This window comes from Eptatretus burgeri, chromosome 3 (assembly GCF_056783735.1).
Source record: "Eptatretus burgeri isolate ZD-2024b chromosome 3, Ebu_testis_v1, whole genome shotgun sequence".
Lineage (NCBI taxonomy): Eukaryota > Metazoa > Chordata > Myxini > Myxiniformes > Myxinidae > Eptatretus > Eptatretus burgeri.
The window spans coordinates 51,964,310-51,984,934 of record NC_140963.1 but is presented as its reverse complement, the minus strand read 5'-3'; the positions used below and the strand labels follow the sequence as shown (position 1 = coordinate 51,984,934).

The 20,625-nt window shown below is 45.8% G+C and overlaps 1 protein-coding gene across 5 annotated transcripts in view; it reads left to right on the top strand.

Annotated features, from left to right (window-relative positions):
* The first annotated feature begins 5,736 nt into the window (after window positions 1-5,736).
* Window positions 5,737-20,625, top strand: part of DYNC2I1 (dynein 2 intermediate chain 1) — a 245,518-nt gene continuing 230,629 nt past the window's right edge. For 2 of the 5 annotated variants that reach the window (XM_085873300.1, XM_085873299.1), the window contains exon 1: window positions 5,737-5,905. The gene's annotated coding sequence lies outside the window, so the exon portion shown is untranslated. Of the gene's footprint in view, window positions 5,906-14,659; window positions 15,391-20,625 lie in introns of those variants that run through there. The other 3 variants (XM_085873302.1, XM_085873303.1, XM_085873301.1) reach the window with 3 other exon arrangements.

The window sequence follows — 20,625 nt, the reverse complement described above, 5'->3', positions numbered from 1 at the left end:
GATAATATGTGACCGAGACCACTGCCTTGAGGTACTCCAGCCTTTACAGGGAGAGGAGATGAAAGGGTTCCATTGAGAGCCACACGTTGTCTGTAAGAGTGGAGGAAGTCAATTATCCAAGAGTGGAGTTGGTCTTGGATTTCAGAGGCAGGCAGTTTTGAGAGCAAGGCGGGATGCCAGACTATCAAAAGCTCGTGATATGTCCAGAGAGACAGCCCTGATCTAATGTCTGATATTGAGGGTCTCCAGCCATTTTTGGATTAGTTAAAGTGGCATGTCAAAGGTAGAGTGGCGATTTCTGGATCCAACTTGATTATCTGAGATGAGGCTGTTGGAGAAAAGGAATGATTTTATGTCAACTGTGATGATGGATTCCATGATCTTGCTGATGATTGGAAGTAAGCTAATTGGGCTGTAGTTAAGGGGATCCATTTTTTCACCTTTTTTATGTCATGCTTTGATGTTGGCTGACTTCCAATTTCCCAGGTGGATAGAGGAGACCAGTGCTAAAGTGAAATAAATGAATAATAATAATAATAATTAGTGTGAGCAACGGACTCGCTCGAGGGCTGAACACGGAAGTGTTGTCATAAACCTTTGAAAAGCAATCTTTTTAATAACAGGTGCACATGGAAATTGACAGAGCCAAGTCAGGGCTGGTGATCCTTTGTAGGGGTACTTCATTGACCGTCACTTACTCTTAGGATCATGATGGTGCACCAAACTCTCATCTCCAGTCAATCATCCCAACTCTCATCTCCAGTTGTCTCATATCCAGTCAATCATCCCAACTTTCATCTCCATTGCTTCACACTTCACAGCGCTGACAATGTCACGCTGCCCTCTGCCAGCTTTACTAATGTAGCATTGAGACATCCAGTGATAGAATCACCAAACTTCACACCCAGTGGTGGGAACAACTAAAGGGCAAACTTTGTTTGGTTTCATTTGAATATCTTGACCTGTTTTTGAGAAAAATAATAGGAAGTATTACATTTCAGCATGCCCTCAGAAAATAAGATATATAGTGTCCCAAAAGTCACTGTGTCCCTCTACAAATTGTCCCGAAAGTCATTGTGCACCCCTGCAAATTCCATGTAAACCATGAAAAGCAGTCTTTTAATATGTAGAAATGGTCTACGTGGCGTTTGACGTGCTGCTCATGTGTTGCTATATGCCTGGTGTTGGCTTACTGGTTAGGGTGGTGGGCTTGGGATCCTAGGATCCTGAGTTCAAATTCCACTTGGCTGTTTAATTAATACCTGGTGGGGTTGACTCTGCCTGTCATCCTTCTGAGGTCGGCAAAATGAATGCCAGTATTAGGGATAGGACATTCCATACATACATCTGAAGGGACCGCCTCAGGTTAACCCAAGGAGACTGCCGTTTGGTGGATGACACCTCAGTAGCACCCCGACACACACAACCACAATCTGACCCGGGAAGGTTACCCCGTGGTTTTCCTCCGATCATGAAGGAGTGGGGGTTCCGATGGTTATCGTGAGGTGGGGAAAGCGCTGTTTTGTCTGGGCTAAATATGCTGACGTATTGTAAGTGGTTGAGGTGATTGCGGTGATAAGGTTGAAGTGGTTGCTTGTGGGTGTGGCGTTTGTGGTGAAGAGGTCGGGCGTAGATTGGTATTGAGATTTTTAGAAGGCTTTTCTCATGATCACGTTGAGTGTTGTAGCATTGTAGTGAGGATGGTGAGGGTCTGAGCTGAGGTGTCGATTGGTTTATGGCACGCTGTTGAACAGATAAACAGCACGCTTATGCAAATGAAGCTTATAAAATGAATGGAATAAATGAGAGAATAGGGGGTTGAAAACCTAACTAAAAGCCCGATGCAACGCATCTTGTCCCACTTACCCACAAGACAAATGGAAGGGCTGACTAAATGAACACTAATGAAATAACTGTCTTGGGATTGCTGTATGTTGGGTGCTGTTGCCTTGGGGGTATTGACAGCTTCGCAGAACTGCAACAATGTATTTCATAGTGTAAGTGAATATCCTGAAAGGGTAACATGGAGTTTTCAGTTTGCAGAAAAGTATTAAGACAGGAGTTTGCAGTCTTCAAGAACTCCAAGAAGCCATCACCAATTTCATCAGCAATATTTTTCAGGCTAAGTTGATGTGTGTCTTCACAAATATGCAAGGACATGTGGATGCTTGTCTGTGTGCATGTGGACGCCATTTTTTAACACTTATTGTAAAGAAATTCTTTCTTAATAATTCTTCATATTTTGTTAGTATGTTCTCGTGCACAGTGAGGGTGCTTTTTGCTCGCTCCTGCTCAGCCCGAGCCACGCCCTCTCTTTTCCATTCCTGCTGTCAAATTTTTAAAAATCGTTACATATTTCATACGTACTCCAATGTTGAGTGCTTATACTTGACTTTCAACTCAAAATTAACATTCAATATCCAAGATCTCCCAAGAATTTATCACGCAAGCAAAAATATCTCTACTGCGAGTGGGCCTATCAACATGGCGCTTGGTGGCGACAAATTCACACTGCTCATAATCTTTCCAGTCTTATATCGAGTTCAATGCTTGCACCTTCCTGCCATGTGGTGATCATCTATACCAATAAATATATGTGTGTGTGTGTGTGTGTGTGTGTGTGTGTGTGTGTGTGTGCGTGTGTGCGTGTGTGTGTGTGTCAGTGTGTGTGTGTCTGCTGCATAACTCCAAAACCATAAAACCGAGTAGCCTGAAACTTTGCATGCATACGAAGAAGACTCCAAGGAAGTGCAAGAGTGAAAAATTGGGTGTTTGGGTTAATTAAAACACCCCTTATGAAAATAATTAACAGCCTTATTTAATTATAACCTTTATCAGGCGATCCTCGGCCACCTCGATTTCTGGGGTCTAAAGGCGTATCCTGGCCGGGTTACCCAGCTGGGGTTAGAAGCCGTCAGGCCTGCTCAACCATGCCTTGACTTGGAACAGGCCGCAATGATTTGTTAACGATAAAGTTTTTTTTTTCACTTTCCTCACTCATATTATCGAATGCCTTTTCATCAGAGCTACAAATCGCTGCTTACATTGCAATGCTTATATAAATTTTTCACTTTTCCCCTATCCAAATCCTCGATCTTTTCTACCCCCGTTAATCCACCCCAAGCTCACCTCCTTCAAATTCCCTGCTTTCCTTCCTGAAAGTCCTGTAATGTTCATCTTGTATACCCCATGTTCCCCGCCCCATCCCTCTCCCTTCCACAGATCTCCTAATGTCTGTTCCTCACCGTTTTGTCCTTCCTGCGCCCCTTTTCCCCTGTTTTGTGCAATCTGCTTTCATGACAAAATATTCATATAAATGCACCACAATCGTTTCTGCAATATATTAATAGTCGGCGGTGGATCAAAACGAAAAAGTCCAGAGACAGCACATATGGAGGTCAGATGTGGTGGGGTTTGTGTGTGCCTGCATGCAAGCAAGTTGGAGGAATGTGTATGGGATGGGGCATGCATACATGCAAGCCTTTGCCAGGAAGACAGCGTGGATTTAAATTTTTTAATTCTCCCACCCTGTTTTACATGGAACACAGCGGTTAAAAATAAAACATTGCTGTTTGGACACATTTTATTGCCCTGGTAATACCCTGGTACACTGGCTATCCTCCCTTCAGGCTTCCTTCCCTCTCCCCTCACGCTTCCTTCCCTCTCCCTCCCCTCACGCTTCCTTCCCTTCACGTTATGCAGCCTCCCATCCCATCACACTGCTTTACCCTCCCCTCACGCTGCTTTACCCTCCCCTCATGCTGCTTTATCCTCCCCGAACGAAGCTTTACCCTCCCCTCATGCTGCTTTACTCTCCCCTCATGCTGCTTTACTCTCCCCTCACGAAGCTTTACCCTCCCCCTCACGAAGCTTTACTCTCCCCTCACGCTGCTTTACTCTCCCCTCATGCTGCTTCACTCTCCCCTCACGAAGCTTTACTCTCCCCTCACGCTGCTTTACTCTCCCCTCATGCTGCTTCACTCTCCCCTCACGAAGCTTTACCCTCCCCTCACGCTGCTTTACTCTCCCCTCACGCTGCTTCACTCTCCCTCACGAAGCTTTACCCTCCCCTCACGCTGCTTTCCTCTCCCCTCATGGTGCTTTACTCTCACCTCATGAAGCTTTACACTCCCCTCACGCTGCTTTACACTCCCCTCGTGCTGCTTTACACTTCCCTCACGCTGCTTTGCACTTTCCTCACGCTGCTTTGCACTCCACTAATGCTGCCTCCTTCCCCTCCCCTCACGCTGCCTCCTTCCCCTCCCCTCACGCTTCCTCCTTCCCCTCCCCTCACGCTGCTTCCTTCCCCTTCCCTCACGCTGCCTCCTCCCCCTCCCCTCACGCTGCCTCCTTCCCCTCCCCTCACGCTGCCTCCTTCCCCTCCCCTCATGCTGCCTCCTTCCCCTCCCCTCATGCTGCCTTCTTCAGTTCTTACCGTCCCCTCATGCTGCCTTCTTCAGTTCTTACCCTCCCCTCATGCTGCCTCCTTCAGTTCTTACCCTCCCCTCACGATGCCTCCTTACCCTCCCCTCATGCTGCCTTCTTCAGTTCTTCCCCTCCCCTCGTGCTGCCTTCTTCCCCTCCCCTCACGCTGCCTCCTTCCCCTCCCCTCACACTGCCTTCTTCAGTTCTTACCCTCCCCTCATTCTGCCTTCTTTCCCTCTCCTCACACTGCCTCCTTCCCCTCGCCTCACGCTGCCTTCTTCAGTTCTTCCCCTCCCCTCATGCTGCCTTCTTCCCCTCCCCCATGCTGCCTTCTTCCCCTCCCCTCATGCTGCCTCCTTCCCCTCCCCTCATGCTGCCTCCTTCCCCTCCCCTCACACTGCCTCCTTCCCCTCCCTTCACACTGCCTTCTTCCCCTCCCTTCACACTGCCTTCTTCAGTTCTTTCCCTCCCCTCACGCTGCTTTCTTCAGTTCTTCCCCTCCCCTCACGCTGCCTTCTTCAGTTATTCCCCTCACCTCACGCTGCCTTCTTCCCCTCCCCTCACGCTGCCTTCTTCCCCTCCCCTCACGCTGCCTTCTTCAGTTCTTCCCCTCCCCTCGCGCTGCCTTCTTCCCCTCCCCTCACGCTGCCTCCTTCCCCTCCCCTCACGCTGCCTCCTTCCACTCGCCTCCTTCCCCTCCCCTCACGCTGCCTTCTTCAGTTCTTCCCCTCCCCTCACGCTGCCTTCTTCAGTTCTTACCCTCCCCTCATGCTGCCTTCTTCCCCTCCCCTCACGCTTCCTCCTTCCCCTCCCCTCATGCTGCCTCCTTCCCCTCCCCTCACGCTGCCTTCTTCAGTTCTTACCCTCCCCTCATGCTGCCTTCTTCAGTTCTTACCCTCCCCTCACGCTGCCTTCTTCCCCTCCCCTCACGCTGCCTTCTTCCCCTCCCCTCACGCTGCCTTCTTCCCCTCCCCTCACGCTGCCTCCTTCTCCTCCCCTCACGCTGCCTTCTTCAGTTCTTCCCCTCCCCTCACGCTGCCTCCTTCTTCTCCCCTCACGCTGCCTTCTTCAGTTCTTCCCCTCCCCTCGCGCTGCCTTCTTCGCTGTTTCGTCCAATGAGGAATTATTTTGTTTTCGATGAAAATTTGTGGTGTTAATTGTGGACGTCAAGCTGAGCGGTGTATGTTCAAAAATGCTGTTGGGTAAAATTATTTATTTTATAACTGGTGTATTAAAAAGATTTCACATTTAAATTGTAATAAAACAGACGCCCAGGGTAACGAAACGAAACTGCACCATAAACAACAATATATATTTTTTTAACCGGAAGAAAAATGGTTGTTATGGTTACCATCTACCGCCGATTTTGCTTCTGACGGAAAACGATTCTGTCCGAACCCGCAAGCGGCCTTTTCAGTTCTTGTCCCTTGCAGACTGACGACATATGAATCCCCGTACGGCATCGGGTGAGGTAACTGAGGTAACAAGCCAGTTTGTTTTCATAAGCTGTTCGTTGCCTGTCTCAGAACACTTCTGCAGAAACTGTCACTCGAGAAACAGTATTCAGTATAAATTCTGTTTGACAAAACCTTTGTCTTTGAATTTACTCTGCACAGTTCGTCATTCCCAGATACGTAAGCACTTTTCGTTTCTTCATGCTCGCACAGATGCACACCTCCTATCCAAGTTGGGTCAATTCCCTAACCTCTTATTGAAAACAAAACGTGGAATTCGGAGCCATCTATTTATTATGTACACAAAATCACGGGAATTTGACTCCGACTTCCGTACCTTCTGCACATTACCCCCCCTCCCCTCCCCCTTTCCTCGAACCTACCTACCCCACCTTCACAACTGTCTCCTTCCAACCTTGATCTTTCCCATTTCTCCCCGCCAGCACACGTCGAATACGTTATGGGTAAGTTTGTATACGTTAAGAGCACGCTGGAAAACACTGCCAGACGTCGTAGTACGCTGGCTTTCATCGTTGTACTTTGCGGTTGTCCTCAAATTTTAGCATGCTTGAAATTTTACGACGTATGCCAGCGTATGACTCACACGTTCCGCTACACTGGCCATAAGTTGGAGGCACGTTATGCGACCGTTGGCACACGTCGACACACGTTACTTGTAAGTCACTCATAAGTCGAAACACGTCGAGGTAATGATTAGCGTACCCGAAACTTATTTCTAACCTATGAGTAACGTGCTTTGAACCTATGTGTAACGTACCTCCAACGCATATTGACGTCTTCCGGACGACCACAGAACTTACTGAATGTGTTTCTAATTTACAGCTACCGTATAATGGCGTATTGGCAGCGTTTAAGAAAAAACAACAACAATAACTTCCGATATTTCGTCACGTGCCGTTACGTCACGTCCGATTGCCTCTTCAGTTTGCTCATGTCTTATTCTTAGTTCCTCCTCGATGAATATTTTCTGTTTGAGGATATTGTCATGTCGACGTCGAAACTTTAAAGCAAATGTCCGAATATATTTTAAAATTCGTGATAGACTAACAAAAAAAACAAACAACAAAAAAAAAACAACTTCAGATATTTCGTCACGTGTCTTCACGGAGCCAAGGAGAAAAAAAGAAAATGTGCCTTGATGGAGAAAATAAGTTTCGGGTATGCTAAACATCACCTCAACGTGTTTCGACTTATGAGTAACTTACAAGGAACTTGTGTCGACGTGTGTCAACGATCGCATATCGTGCCTACAACTTATTCCCAGCGTAGTGGAACGTGTGAGCCATACGGCGAGTACGTCGTAAAATTTTCAGCATGCTTGAAATTTCACGACGTACTAAACTTACCACGAAATATGACAGCGTACTTCATCGTTTTTCAGCGTGCTCTTAACGTATACACAACTTACCCATACCGTATTCGATGTGTGCCAGCGTTTTAGACACATTTTTCAGAGGTTGGCATACGCTGGCTAAATCGTCAAGGTGTGACTCCGTGGTTGACATTTCCAATTCTCAGGCGGTTATGATTTAAATTGGCGTGCGGCAGGTTTTTAACAGGCTACGCCACGTGATCGTCGGCGATACGTGCAGCGCGCTCTGCCTAAGTTAAACTATCATTGGGCATAGGTTGTGAACGCCGACAACAGGCTAAGCATTCGTTGGTATAAGTTATCTATAAGACAACGAAACGTTCTGTGCCCGTTACTAATATGTTATGCATACGACCAACATGTTATGAATACGACCAAAACTTAAAAAAAACCCATCAATTTCAACATACGCCAACGTTTTACATACATTTTTATACATTGCTATTGCTAGCTAAATCGTCAAGGTGTGACAGCGCCTTAATGGAACGCTTGCCCACCTACGTTAGTAACAAGCTCAAATGAGCTAAGATCCTCGTCCTCTTAATGATGACGTCATAAAAACGAATATGACGTCATTGTGATGTATCAGGTTTGCGATAAATTATCTGTGCTAATGCTCGGCTTGATTCCCGCAAACAAAATTCAAACAGCTTGCCTAGTTTTGGAGATAATGGTATAGGCGATTTCCATTAGCGGCAATATTATGACGTCAACTTTTTTTCTCGGAAGAATTTCCAAAATCGGAGATGGTTACTGCCTGCGCGTGGGCTTTCTGCATATACATGGCAAGTTTCACGAAGATCCGATGAAAACTCTGGGTTGTGAAACAAAAAATGTCAAAAAATAGGAATGACGTCATAAAAATTGATATGACATCATAGTGATGTATCATATGTGTGGTAATTCATCTCTGCTAATGCCCTGTTCGATTCCCGCAAACAGAATTCAAAAAGCTTGCCTAGTTTCAGAGATAATTTTTTAGGCGATTTCCATTAGCGGAGATATTTTGACGTCATAACTTTTTTTTCTGGGAGGAATTTTCAAAATCGGAGATGGTTACTGTCTGCGCAGGGTATTTTTACATACATACGCCAAGTTTGAGGGAGTTTCGATGAAAACTGTAGGCTGTGAAACAAAAAAGTCCACAATAAGAAGATGAAGAACAACAACGTGAGTCAGACGTCGAGATCCTCCACGAGGATCTAAAAATGGCCACTGTAGTCAGATTCAAAACAATACACGGCTTTTGAAATGACGTATGAATGCGAAACGGGGGACTTTTGTACATGCGCCGTGTGTGTTTCCAGTGACATCGGTTCCGCTCACAGGGCACGTTCAACCTGCCATTACTGTCGCAAAATCTGTGATTCAAATCATCTTCAACATAATTTTCAGCTTTTAGACAAAACGGTGGAAATTTCAACTTGGTTAACCCTAACTGTACTGTTTCTGAAAGCAAATCGGACTGCGAGAATATAGGAACACAAGAAGTATCAATGAACCTCTGGCCTTTCACGGGACCCATGTTGTCAGTAGTTATTGCAGTACGGTTATTTATTGCAACATATCAACTTTTTGGACGAGTTGATCAGGATGTTCTCCAACTGCTTTGTTGTGCAGGGGCACACCCCTTTCTCACAGCTCACTTACAACTTACAAGTAATTACTTGTACGGCCTCTTTAATTTTTTTTTTTAGTGGTTTCATTCGACAATCCTTATCTGGGAGGCAAGAAATAGTGTTACGAATATGGAAACCATTTGCATTCACACATACAGTTGACCCAAAGTTTAGTTATTTCGTTAAGTATATACAGTGGGTAGTTAGAATCTCTTCCCCATGTCTAATGGGAATTTCATGTGTGCTGCGGGTTTCTTTTATAGTCAGATTTTTTACATCTTGAAATCACACAACCCTTGCTTCATTTCTCCCACTCTGCGGGCGAACAACGCTTCACCCGCCAAGCTTTCACTACACACCATGGCGCCATAACCCACGTGTTCAAGGCTACGGACGTGGGCGGACTCCCCTCGCATCAGGGTCGACAAGGTGTGACAGCCAGATGGGATGTTCCCCTCGTCCAATCGGGGTGAGATCACCTTAGGGCCAACCCTGCCCCGGCCAGATCTAGGATGTTCGCCTCGTCCAATGAGGGGAGGTCACTGATCGCCCGACGTGCCCCCCCCCCGACCAATCCAAAGGCGAGTTACCTCAAAGCGGATCCCTCCACCCGCATGGGGTGGGGGGAGGATAAGAAAGGGGGTCGGGGCTCTTTGCTTTTTGCTCTTTGGTCGTTTGCACTTTTTGGTCTTTGGTCTGCAGTCGTCGTCCGTGCTCTTGGCTCTTTTCGTCATCGTCTGCGGTCTTGGTCTGGTCTGCGGTCTTTTTCGGGTTCCTTGTGGTGGTGGTGGCTGTGGCAGAGGTGTTTCCTGGTGCTCGTATCGTCGTTCGTGGCAGCCAGGATCGTGGGCTCATTGGATTCCGGGTCGTGGGTTCGAGTCCCACTGTGGTGGGTTGGAGTCGGTGAAACCGCACGAGGCGGCCAGGTACCCAGCCAGATTCTGACCCTCAGCTCGCCTTCCATCTGAGCTGAAGGGCCAAATAAAGACCCACGAGGTCCATTTATTTTTGGGTGCGTGTGTGTCTGTCTGTGGCCAGTCTGTAAGTAGAACTGTTTAAGTGATTCCATTGTACATTTTCCTGCATATTCATGATTAAGTCTGCTCTGTGTCTCCCTTCCCGATTACTTTTTAAATAAATAACTCTTAAATGTTGCAGTTCGTTGTCTGTGCTTTCTTTCATTGACCCAGTATGGTTCGGGCTTGAGAATTAGGAAGGCCGATTGTGCTGTAAATTGTTCATTTGGTCCGGCAGGCTTTGGTAATCCCCGCTCGGTTACGCCGGATCCGAGTCGGTAACAGCAACTCGGTTCGGACAAAGTTGGCCGAGGGTGTGGCTTCCCCGGTAGCGAGACCACGCGGCTAATTAGGTAAATTGGAATCAGACAAAAAGACCCTAATCACACGGTCGAAATATTGGCGACCACAGTCCTTTAAGCGACCCGTCGACTCCGGAGTTATCCGGGGTGACGACCTTCAATTCTGGTGTTCGGTGGGAGATGGCCCAACTGCTCCCTTTAGCAGTCGTCCTCGCCACCGAACCCGGCACCACAACAATATGTCCAGGCTGCCCCAACTTACTTCATTACTCGAGGTTTCTCCGCATGTGTACTGAGCAATCAGGAGTGGATAACGTCATTTTAAAAGTCTGAATTGCAGCCAGATTGCCAATGTGTTCTACTTCTTGTTTTGGGATTTCTGGAGCACAAACATGGCTGGGTTCACGTCCGGGTTGAATCCAGCCATGCTTCAGTTTGTGGCAGGTGAGAAGAGAGGAAAAACGCACGCGCACGCGCGCACACACACACACACACACACACACACACACACACACACACACACACACACACACACACACACACACACACACACACACACACACACACACACACACACCTATGCATTCCATTCCAGATCACGAGTAAATAATAAAAAGAGCAGAGCTGACCATCGATGATTGGATGACCGTTTGTTGTTTAAGTTTCGGCAAAATAAAAACACTCCTGCAATGACCTCTCACACCTGCACATAACCGAAAACAAATCGTCACCTTGGAAGTAAAAGCAAACACCTACCGAGATTGGAGCTTTATGGCCTAACTAGCCGAAACCCCGTCACAGACGGATTCTGTTCCATGAGCCCAATATGACAACCAGTGGTGGCTCTTGTAAGAGCCAGATCCCAGTCGATGTACTCCATGGCCTTACCTCATGAGGCCTACAAAACGTCCTTGTACACGACATTTTTGGTGTACACTACTCCTTGTGAAGAAGTCCCCTGATTTGTGTACGTGTCTACTTTGACGTACACCGTGTCAAAACTTCTCAGGTCACAGTATCGAGAAAAACGTGACGCGACCGCGTGGAGGAGCACAAAATTGGTCCTTCAGTATTAATATATAGAAGATACAATGTTTCTTGTTACATTTTTTGTGTCAAATTCACATTCTGAGGTAGTCAGCATGTGCAGAAGAGGGTTTTACATTGCAGATGCTATTTTCGAGGAGTGGAATTACACCGCTCAGCGGTGACGGTCTGTCGACGACAGACGTAATGATGTCAGCGAATGACCTATGATGTCATGATGTCCTTACGCCTCTCAGCCGTGACGTCACACGTCGCCATGTAAATGAATGTAAAACGAAAAGTGTTTATTCTGCTTCAGAGTTGAAGTTTGACTATTGCCACTATGTGCGATGCACTCTTACAGGCACGAAGTTTCTTTCAGTCCAGGTCACAGTACCGAGAAAAACGTGACGCGACCGCAAGGAGGAGCACAAAATTTTACCTTCAGTATTAATCTACTATATAAATGGCAGTCCTTCTGTCTGTCTGTCTGTTTGTTTGTAACCAATAAGCTCCTAGACCAGTGAACCGATCTTGATGAAACTTTACACACATATAGACCTAACAATCAGCTCCAGGATGCGCTAAGTGGCTTTCCATAAAAATGAAAAAACTATATATAAAAAAATAAAAATAATAAAATTTCCATTAAAAAAAGGCTTTCGAATAGTGCGCCGGCGTATTAATCGTAACAAAAGGCTTCATGGTTAAAAACGCTAGGGTTTTTTGAAATACAAAATGTTCGTATTCGTTGACTTTTTAAACACACATTCTCCTCCTGTTATAACAGCTTGGAAACCCAAAACATTATGCCACTGCGAAAGCGAACAAATTTGAATTCTCGAACTGCACGCGCACGGCAACAGCAACAGAGGGGTTCAGAGGTATGCCATTTCATAATCCACGTCTCCCAATTCTTACTTCAAGAACGGTTATAATTTTGACGTTATCAGGATAACAGATGTAAATAAATCAAATACGCTGGGCCAGGCTGGGTTATGCCCGACGTATAAATTAAGTCACAAATGATGACATGAAACCAGCCTCACATTGTTGAGGCATTATGGTTTTTTTATCTGATGTAATAAATCTTAACATTTTTGAACTCGAGTCTTCTGCATATTAAACATGGCGGGGAAAATATAATATTATAGTGGTGATGAAAAAAAATAAAATAATGGTGGCAGCCTCTACAATTTTACAATTAACTGTGACATATTCTCCTTCAGATCCACCGTCATCCACAGGATTCCCGTGCAGAGCACGGGTATCCCTGCTAGTCTAAACATAAAGCTCACTGGGAAGCGGGTGAAACATCCCCTGAGACCGGATCTCCTCTGGCTTGTTTATTGGTTTCTTTTTGGTTGGATATGCCTTTTTTCCTTTTAAAATGTGTAATTAATAAATAAATAAATAAATATGTTTATTGTTACGGTTGTGGGGGTAAATGTAATGATTTAATAAGGAAGTTTAGCATTGTGTTGGGTTGCTTTGTCCATGGACGAGTAGAAGCATCTCGGTGGAACTAAGTTAGGGAATCTGTGAGCTTAAGTGTTACATGTAACCACACGAGGGGTGGCGTGGTGTAAATTAGCCCAGCGAGTAAAAATAAGTTTGCCAGTACGTGATTTCCCCTATGTTTTGTATTTTGCAAGGCAGGCAGTAAAGCTGGGAAACGCGTCCCTGAAACTACAACAAACAGGCGAAGCCCTGCCTTCCCGCGTTTGGGGGCGAGCATGCCACGCCCCGGAGGCGGAGGATTTGGGTGCATTGCAGAGGGCAAGCAATTATTATGCCTGGTGTTGGCTGAATGTTGAGGGTGGTGGGCTTTGTATCCTTGGGTCCTGAGTTCAAATCCTGCTCAGCTGTTGAATTAATACCAGGTGGGGTTGACTCAGCCTGTCATCCTTTCGAGGTCGGCAAAATGAGTGCCAGCATGCTGGTATCCTGTGTCGGAGTGGTGACCCGTCCAGGATTGTGTCCAGTAGCCAAGGAGACTGTTTAAGCAGCACCAACGCTCTGCACAGAGTATGGTCCCAATCTCCAGAGGGCGGGGTAGGTTCCTTCTGCATTGGACGAGAGAGCGGAGTGATCAAAGGCACAGGGAGAGGCTGGCGCATTGCACAGGGGGATTGTAGAAAGCTCCCGTTTGGTTCAGCAGAACACACACACGAGGTCGGTGTGAGGACCACACGAGGTAGGTGGCACCTCTGAAAAGAGGAAGGTTGGGACCTTTGGAGCCTTCGTGTGTGAAAAGCTGCTTGCAGATTGCCTGGCACGCAGGGTCGGTGTCATGGGGCAGCATTTGCGGGCAATGCATGCCCCCCCCCCAAATGAGTTATTGTGCCCACCCGCAGGCCAAGCCTTTGGTGCCAAACTTTGCGTTTTATTTATTAATTTATATTTATCATATTTAAAGTGAAAAGCTTTTCACTATATGAAATGATATAAAAACAAAAATAAGAAAAGAAAAAAACACACCCTGTTGGTCATATTTGCATAAGTTCGCATTTGGGGAAGTACTAGTAGTATGCTCATTGGTCTGGTGCTTGACCTATGACCTCTGGGTTTGATTTGTTGTCATTACATCAAGATAGGCGCACGCATAATGTACAGTTAGCATTTGCAAGTCAGACGGCGCTTGGCGCCAATATGTTTCACTGAGAGCAAATAACTATTAGACTGCCCTTCTAACAGAAATGGATATAAGAAAATGGCTACACGGTGCTGCTTCTTCAAGGCGGTCCTCCAGCTCCACAACGGAAGAGGGAGCAAATGCGCCCAGTAAGGCCACCTCTGAAGAACAAGAGCCTCCTTTTGCGAGCAACCATGATGCACCTGTGAGCATAAGCACTAGCTTTGGAAGACAACCCATAGTCATAGGTGACCTCCAGACTGACCAGCCCAACCAAATCGTCTTACAACAGTACCCTGCCAGCATTTTCAGTGGGAAGAAGCATTCATTTGTCTCCGCTTCGTATCACAACCGACACTGGCTTGAATACAGTGTCAAGGCCGATGCAGCATTTTGTTTTTGCTGTCGGCTGTCTAGCACCACTCGGAGGTCTCGGACACTCGATGCCTTTGTGAATTCTGCAAGAAGCCCACATTTGCTGTGCACTATCAGGGTGTGCATCTTAAACGCCTTCTGGAACAGAGATGGACGGGGCATCTTGCCACTGTGTTAGTCATTCTAAAATCCTTCAATGACATAACATCTCTTTTGACTGAGATTGACTCTGTGCTGGCCGATGGCGCAGAGATACGAATGGAGGCTGTGGGCCTGCTGCGTGAGATGACCGAGCCCAGTTTCTAATTCATTGCCAAGTTAGTGCACACAGTTCTCGCCCTGTTGGACACACCAATCAAGCTTCGACTGAGAGAGGACACTGACTTGATGACAGGTTTAAATAGTGTGGCTAGTGCAACAGCTTGTGTACGGAAACTCCGTTGTGACGAGGAGTTTAATAAGGTGTGGGAGATGGCCACGGCTGCCAGCGCACCACTGAGACCCGCGATCCCCAAATGGAGACGCAAAGCGAACACGGATATGAATGAGTATGTCGTTATGGGAACCACACGACACAGGGATGATGACGAAAAAACAGAACTTCAGAGACTGTACGACAACACTATTGATTCAGTGCTTGGAGAGATGGATCACAGATTCAGCGAGCGCAACTCACAGTTGGCAAGTGCACTTGTTGCACTGAATCCAGAAAGTGATACATTTCTTGATGTAAAGGCTGTGAAGCAGATTATGGATCTGTCACGATCGCCTAGAATTGAGACAGAGTACGAAGTTGCTCAACAGTTTTTCAGCTGACAAAAACAATCACAGCCAATCGTGGGGGATTGGGCTACACAGCACATCCTCTCAAAGTACCACACACATCTGATCGGAATGCCCAGTGTACTGACTGCTTTCAAACATGCCTTAACATTTGGCGCCTCCACAGCAATGTGCGAGAATTCATTCTCCACTCTGAGAAACGTATTTTCGGACCACAGACGTGCAATGCTCCACAAAAGAAAGGCCCAGTTGGTTCAGCTTGCGTCTGAGAGGGACTTAACCCGAAAATGCACAACTGAGTGGAAGGACACCATTCTTAGGAGGTTCAGCACCAACACTCGCCACCTGCAACTCTTCTAAAGGTAAGCCCTGCGTTTAATTCACTTTATGATGCCAGCCTTGGCTTTCATGATTATTACGCAAAATGTTGAATGATTTTTGGGTCTATCTGCATTTATTCTTGAAGAGTGGAGTATTTCGTCTATTTCAAATGATGTTCTAATGACGCGCACAGTGCAGTATGTGTGAGAGACAGAGACAGAGACAGATAGACATGTCTTGAGTGTAGGCTAGTGTGTGTGTGTGTGTGTGTGTGTGTGTGTGTGTGTGTGTGTGTGTGTGTGTGTGTGTGTGTGTGTGTGTGTGTGTGTGTGTGTGTGTGTGTGTGTGAGAGTATGTGTGAAAGAGAGAAACTTTGTAGCATGTTTTTAAATTGGAACTGGGTTGGTGTGTTGGATGTTGACGGCAAACTCTTATTATCATGCATTTACATCATACATTGAGTTCTGAACGGAAGTTTGTGCCCCCCCCCCCTCCGCGGTTACGCGATTAGATTTGTTCTGGCGCCGAGTCTGCTGGCGCGCATGTGCCAAGCTACAAGTGAAGCGCCATTTTGCCTGGGTGTGCACGTGTTGGTGGAAGCGCCTCCATTCCGGGTTTGACAGGGATCAGCTCTGGCCCAAACTGCGTACCAATGTACTTAAAAAAGGGGGGGGGTTCCTTTTCATTTTGTCACCCTTTGTCTGTATTTGTGTCCATGTGTGAGGCCTCGACCATAGGAGTTATTTATCTATTATTGGTATTATTTCCTTTCACATTATTGTCTTTGTAAATATTTGTGTATGTTCATTAAATGTATTGCTTTTGAAGAAATTATTCATGTAATTGTCGTGGGTTCGCAGATTAAACCCCCTTGTGTTGTCCTGGTGCAGTGCTCCTGTGTATCTGTTTCATTCTCTGTAATCCTCCTTCCATCCACCATTCCGAGTACACCTTTACTGTCTGCTATTGCCCTCCGCCTAACCTTTGAGTACGTGTTGATATCTATGTCGATCAAGGTGTCCGCCTCCTAGTAATAAGGAACCGCTCGGCCGTCCCGGGAGGTTGGTCGGTGTTAACTGTCTGGCTCTGGTAAATTTGGGTCGGGGGGTTAACCTCGAACCCCGACCACCCCGCGACAATATGTACATTATACATACATACATAAAATATCAGTGACATTCGAACCAGGGTCCTAATTCCATTGAGCACCAGGTGGAGACGAGTTAAAATCTCACTGCATGCCCACTGCGTTCACATGCAGAGTCACCAATCCTGTGACGGATAGTCCTTGGGGTTGTGCTGTGCATCGTCCACCAGGAAAGCGATCTTTTCTTCGGTTTTCAACACACAGAAACTCCAACCAGTCTGTTGCCTGTGATGTATTCATCAGTTTGAAAGGATTGTGGCCAACGGAGATCCTTGACAAAACTCCGCGTTTGTCCAAGGTTTGGGCGATTCTAAAAATTGAGATTCGATTCCGATTCTAATCTACAGTCTCGATTCCACAAGGCATCTATTCCGATTCTTGACCAAAATCTAATCAATTCGTCCTTGTCACACACCCAACCTGCTCAACTAATTTCATCCGAATCTTTCTTTAACTTTTTTAGATATCCTGCAAACAGACAAACAGGGGCGAAAACATAACCTGGATACAGCTTCGGTGGTGGAGGGAATAAAGAGAAATAACTTGAGTGTACAATTTATGTTCATGAGTAAATAAAATCAGTGGCATGATTTATATTATATAAATTTTATTAAATGGTGTATTTGAATACGATTAGATTTTTAAAAGTATTAACGTGGTTTGCCCGGGCAGTGGAAACAGTGCCTTCAGGAAGTAATCACACCCCTTGATTTTTTTTCACATTTTCAAGTGTTCCAGCTTGAATAAAAAAATTCATATAATAAAATTTCATATTATATAAATCATGCCAAATCAGTAAAAGTTGCCTCAAATTAAGCCAAACCTCCAGGAAAATTGTAATTTTTTTCAACAAGTCCACCCACTCCCCATGGGAACGACAGGAAAGGTCATGTTGTTATATCTAGAATGAATGTACAGTCGATCTAGTATTGGTTTTGTTTAACAGCAGTATATGCAACGGTTTAAAAAGGTAACCATACGTATTTGTGGTTTCCGATATTTTTTTTAACTTCTGGAGGCCTCTTCTTCTTCCTCGTATTCAAGCCCCACGGAATGCCACGATAAGGTATTACATTGACAAGGCGTTTTTTTCAAGGAGGAAAAACCCCTTGGGGAGAGGGGATATTATTCGGCCTCGTATTAATATTGTTTTGTTGTAACATTAATATTATGCTATTATCATTCGTGGTGTTATTAGTTTTGTCATTAGAAGCGGTCTTGGAAAAATGCCACAAATAGTTATCCTAACACAGATATACAGTATACACCTTAATACAGACTACACCCAAGGCGGAACACCCCCTTCGGGAGAGGGCAAATGAAGTTGCTACAACCTCCATCATGTCAACCTTCGTCCGTCTTTCAAATTTGGTTGTGATTGGATAAGTAACAACCGAATGTATCGCAGTCAAAAAACTGTCAGACAGACAGACACCAAATGGCATATTTCAGTATGATTAGATTTTTGAAAAATTTAACGCGGTTTGCCCGGGCAGTGCATGTCATCACACCCCTTGATTTTTGTCACATTTTCATGGGTTACAGCCTAAATTTTAAAAGGATTAAATTAAAAAAAAATTGTCGCAAATTGACACAAAATACCCCATAAATATATAGTGAAGACATGTTTTTATAAATTTTTACAAATTAATTAAAAATGAAAAACGAAAATGTCTTCAGTCAATAAGTATTCACCCCCTTGATTGAATACTTTGTAGAAGCGCCTTTGGCAACGATTACAGCTTCAGTATTCTTGGTTATGTCCGTATCAGCTTTGTACATCTAGATTTGGGGATTTTCTCCCATTGTTCCTTGCAGATTTGCTCAACCTCTGTCAATCTGGATGGGGAGCATTGGTGAACAACAATCTTCAAGTCTTTCCACAGGTTCTCAATGGGATTCAAGTCTGGGCCACTCAAGGACTTTCACATTCTTGTTCTGAAGCCATTCCAGTGTTGCTTTGGCTGTATTATTGGGGTTATTGCCCTGTTGGAACGTAAATCTTTGCCACAGTTAAAGGTCTTTTGCACTCTGAAGCAGGTTCTCCTCAAGGATTTGCCTTAATTTAGCTCCATTCATTGTTCCCTCTATCCTTACAAATCTCCCAGTCCCTGCCACTGAAAAACATCCCCATAGCATGATACTGCCACCACAATTCTTCACGGTAGGGACGGTGTTAGATGGGTGATGAGCTGTGATCAGTTTCCACCAGAGGTAGTGCTTTTAGTTAGGGAGCTAGCACAGTTTCATTTACACTTTTAGGAACAAAAGGTTTGATGGTCTCATTCTGTCAAGAGTACATGGAGTATGAATAAAACCCATTTCTTAAGCATGGCATTCCTGGCCTTTGGGGGAGGCAGGGTCCCAACCCCCCCCAAAAATTGACATTAATTTACACTTTTGAGAATAACACTGATATTCACACTGACGACACCCCTCATATCACTAGTTAGAAATATACAACTTAAGAAACAATATTTCCAGGGGTTTGCACTGAAGAAGAGCCCCTGTGGGGGTCCAAAAAGGGTCTCAATTACACTCTTGAGAACAAAGCTGAAATTGATACTGAAATGTCCCCTCACATTGCTTGTCACAAAAATACCGGGCGTAGTGGCGTGCGCCTGTAATCCAGCTACTCGGAGGCTTGGGTTGGAGGATCGCTTGAGGACGGGTGCTCTGTGCTGGGCCGTGCTGTGAGAGGGTGTAGGGCAGCCCGGAATCATGGTGAAACCCAATCCTTATCCCTGTGTCGTAAGAGGCGACCAGGGTTGTGTCAGGAAGGGCATCCAGCGTAAAACCTATGCCAAATCAGTATGCGGATCATAACGGATGATCTGCTGTGGCGACCCCGAACGGGAGCAGCCGAAAGAAGAAGAAGAAGATCGTTTGTCACAAAAATGTAACTTAAGAAAGGATAGTCCCTGGCGTTTCGGCTTAAGAAGGGTTCAAATGGACGAAGAAGGGTCATAACTCTTCATAGCCAAGAGAGACAAGGAGTAGACAAGTATGAGCTTGATCATATAATTTATTGTGAAACATACAAGAGAAAACAGTAAAATAAAGGTAACGAGCATCAATTCTCGGCTTGGGTGCCTTTGCTTTGTCTCACAATTGCAGCACTTTAGTTCCAATTTATGTTCGTCACACAAATAATAACTTCAGCAAGGATTTTACTTGTAAGTGCCATATTCACCTATGCTACATCAAAGTATAATGAGATTACCGACATATCCTCATCCTCGCATCGCACAATGAAATTGATGCGTCTTACATTGCAAATAAACAATACTCTTCATCCATTGATATTACTATGATTTTTTTTAACAGATGGGTGCCTATAGGATTGAACAATAGCTAAAGAAGCCGATTTAGTCATATTGGTCCCCCTTTAGAAGCTGGTCCCCCTTGTAAGTAGCAAATACTATGGTATGCGAAACCAAGCCTGTCATATCCGAGCCTCCACCCGGGCTTTTCAGCAGCAGGTGGCGAGGGAACCACCCTTTTTAGGGCATGGCGGCGCCCATGCCGCCGACAAGTACCGTCGACCCACAATACTGCAGCTGAATGTCGAGAGCCTTACGACAAGCAAGATCAATGTCATCGAGCAGCTTGCCCATAAGAACCGGGCCTTCGTCATCCTCCTCCAAGAGACCCACTGCACCTCTGCAGATAAGCTCGTCTTTCTACACTATGCACTAGCTGGGTTTACTAAAAGCAGGAAGCACAGCCTTGCCACGTTTGTCCACGAGAGCCTGTGCTGGACTCTCGTCGGTCAGTCTCTGGCTGATGCCGAGATTGAGTGGGTGTGTGTGGACGTTGCAAACTATAACATCATGAACGTCTACAAGCCCCCACCCTCGCGGATATCCCCATCATCGTAACCCACGTTCCCCTCCCCAGTCTCTACGCTGGCGATTTTAATTGCCAGCATGTTGACTGGGGATATAACACCATTAGCAACGACAGAGAGTGTCTGGCTGCCTGGGCAGCAAACAACAACCTTGCCTCCTTTACAATCCGAAGGGCACAGCCAGTTTCCTCTCTGGATGCTGGGGAACGGGGACGAACCCCGATCTGGCCTTCGTGAGTGCCGACCCTGACAGCTGACTACCTGACAGACGTGTGCTTG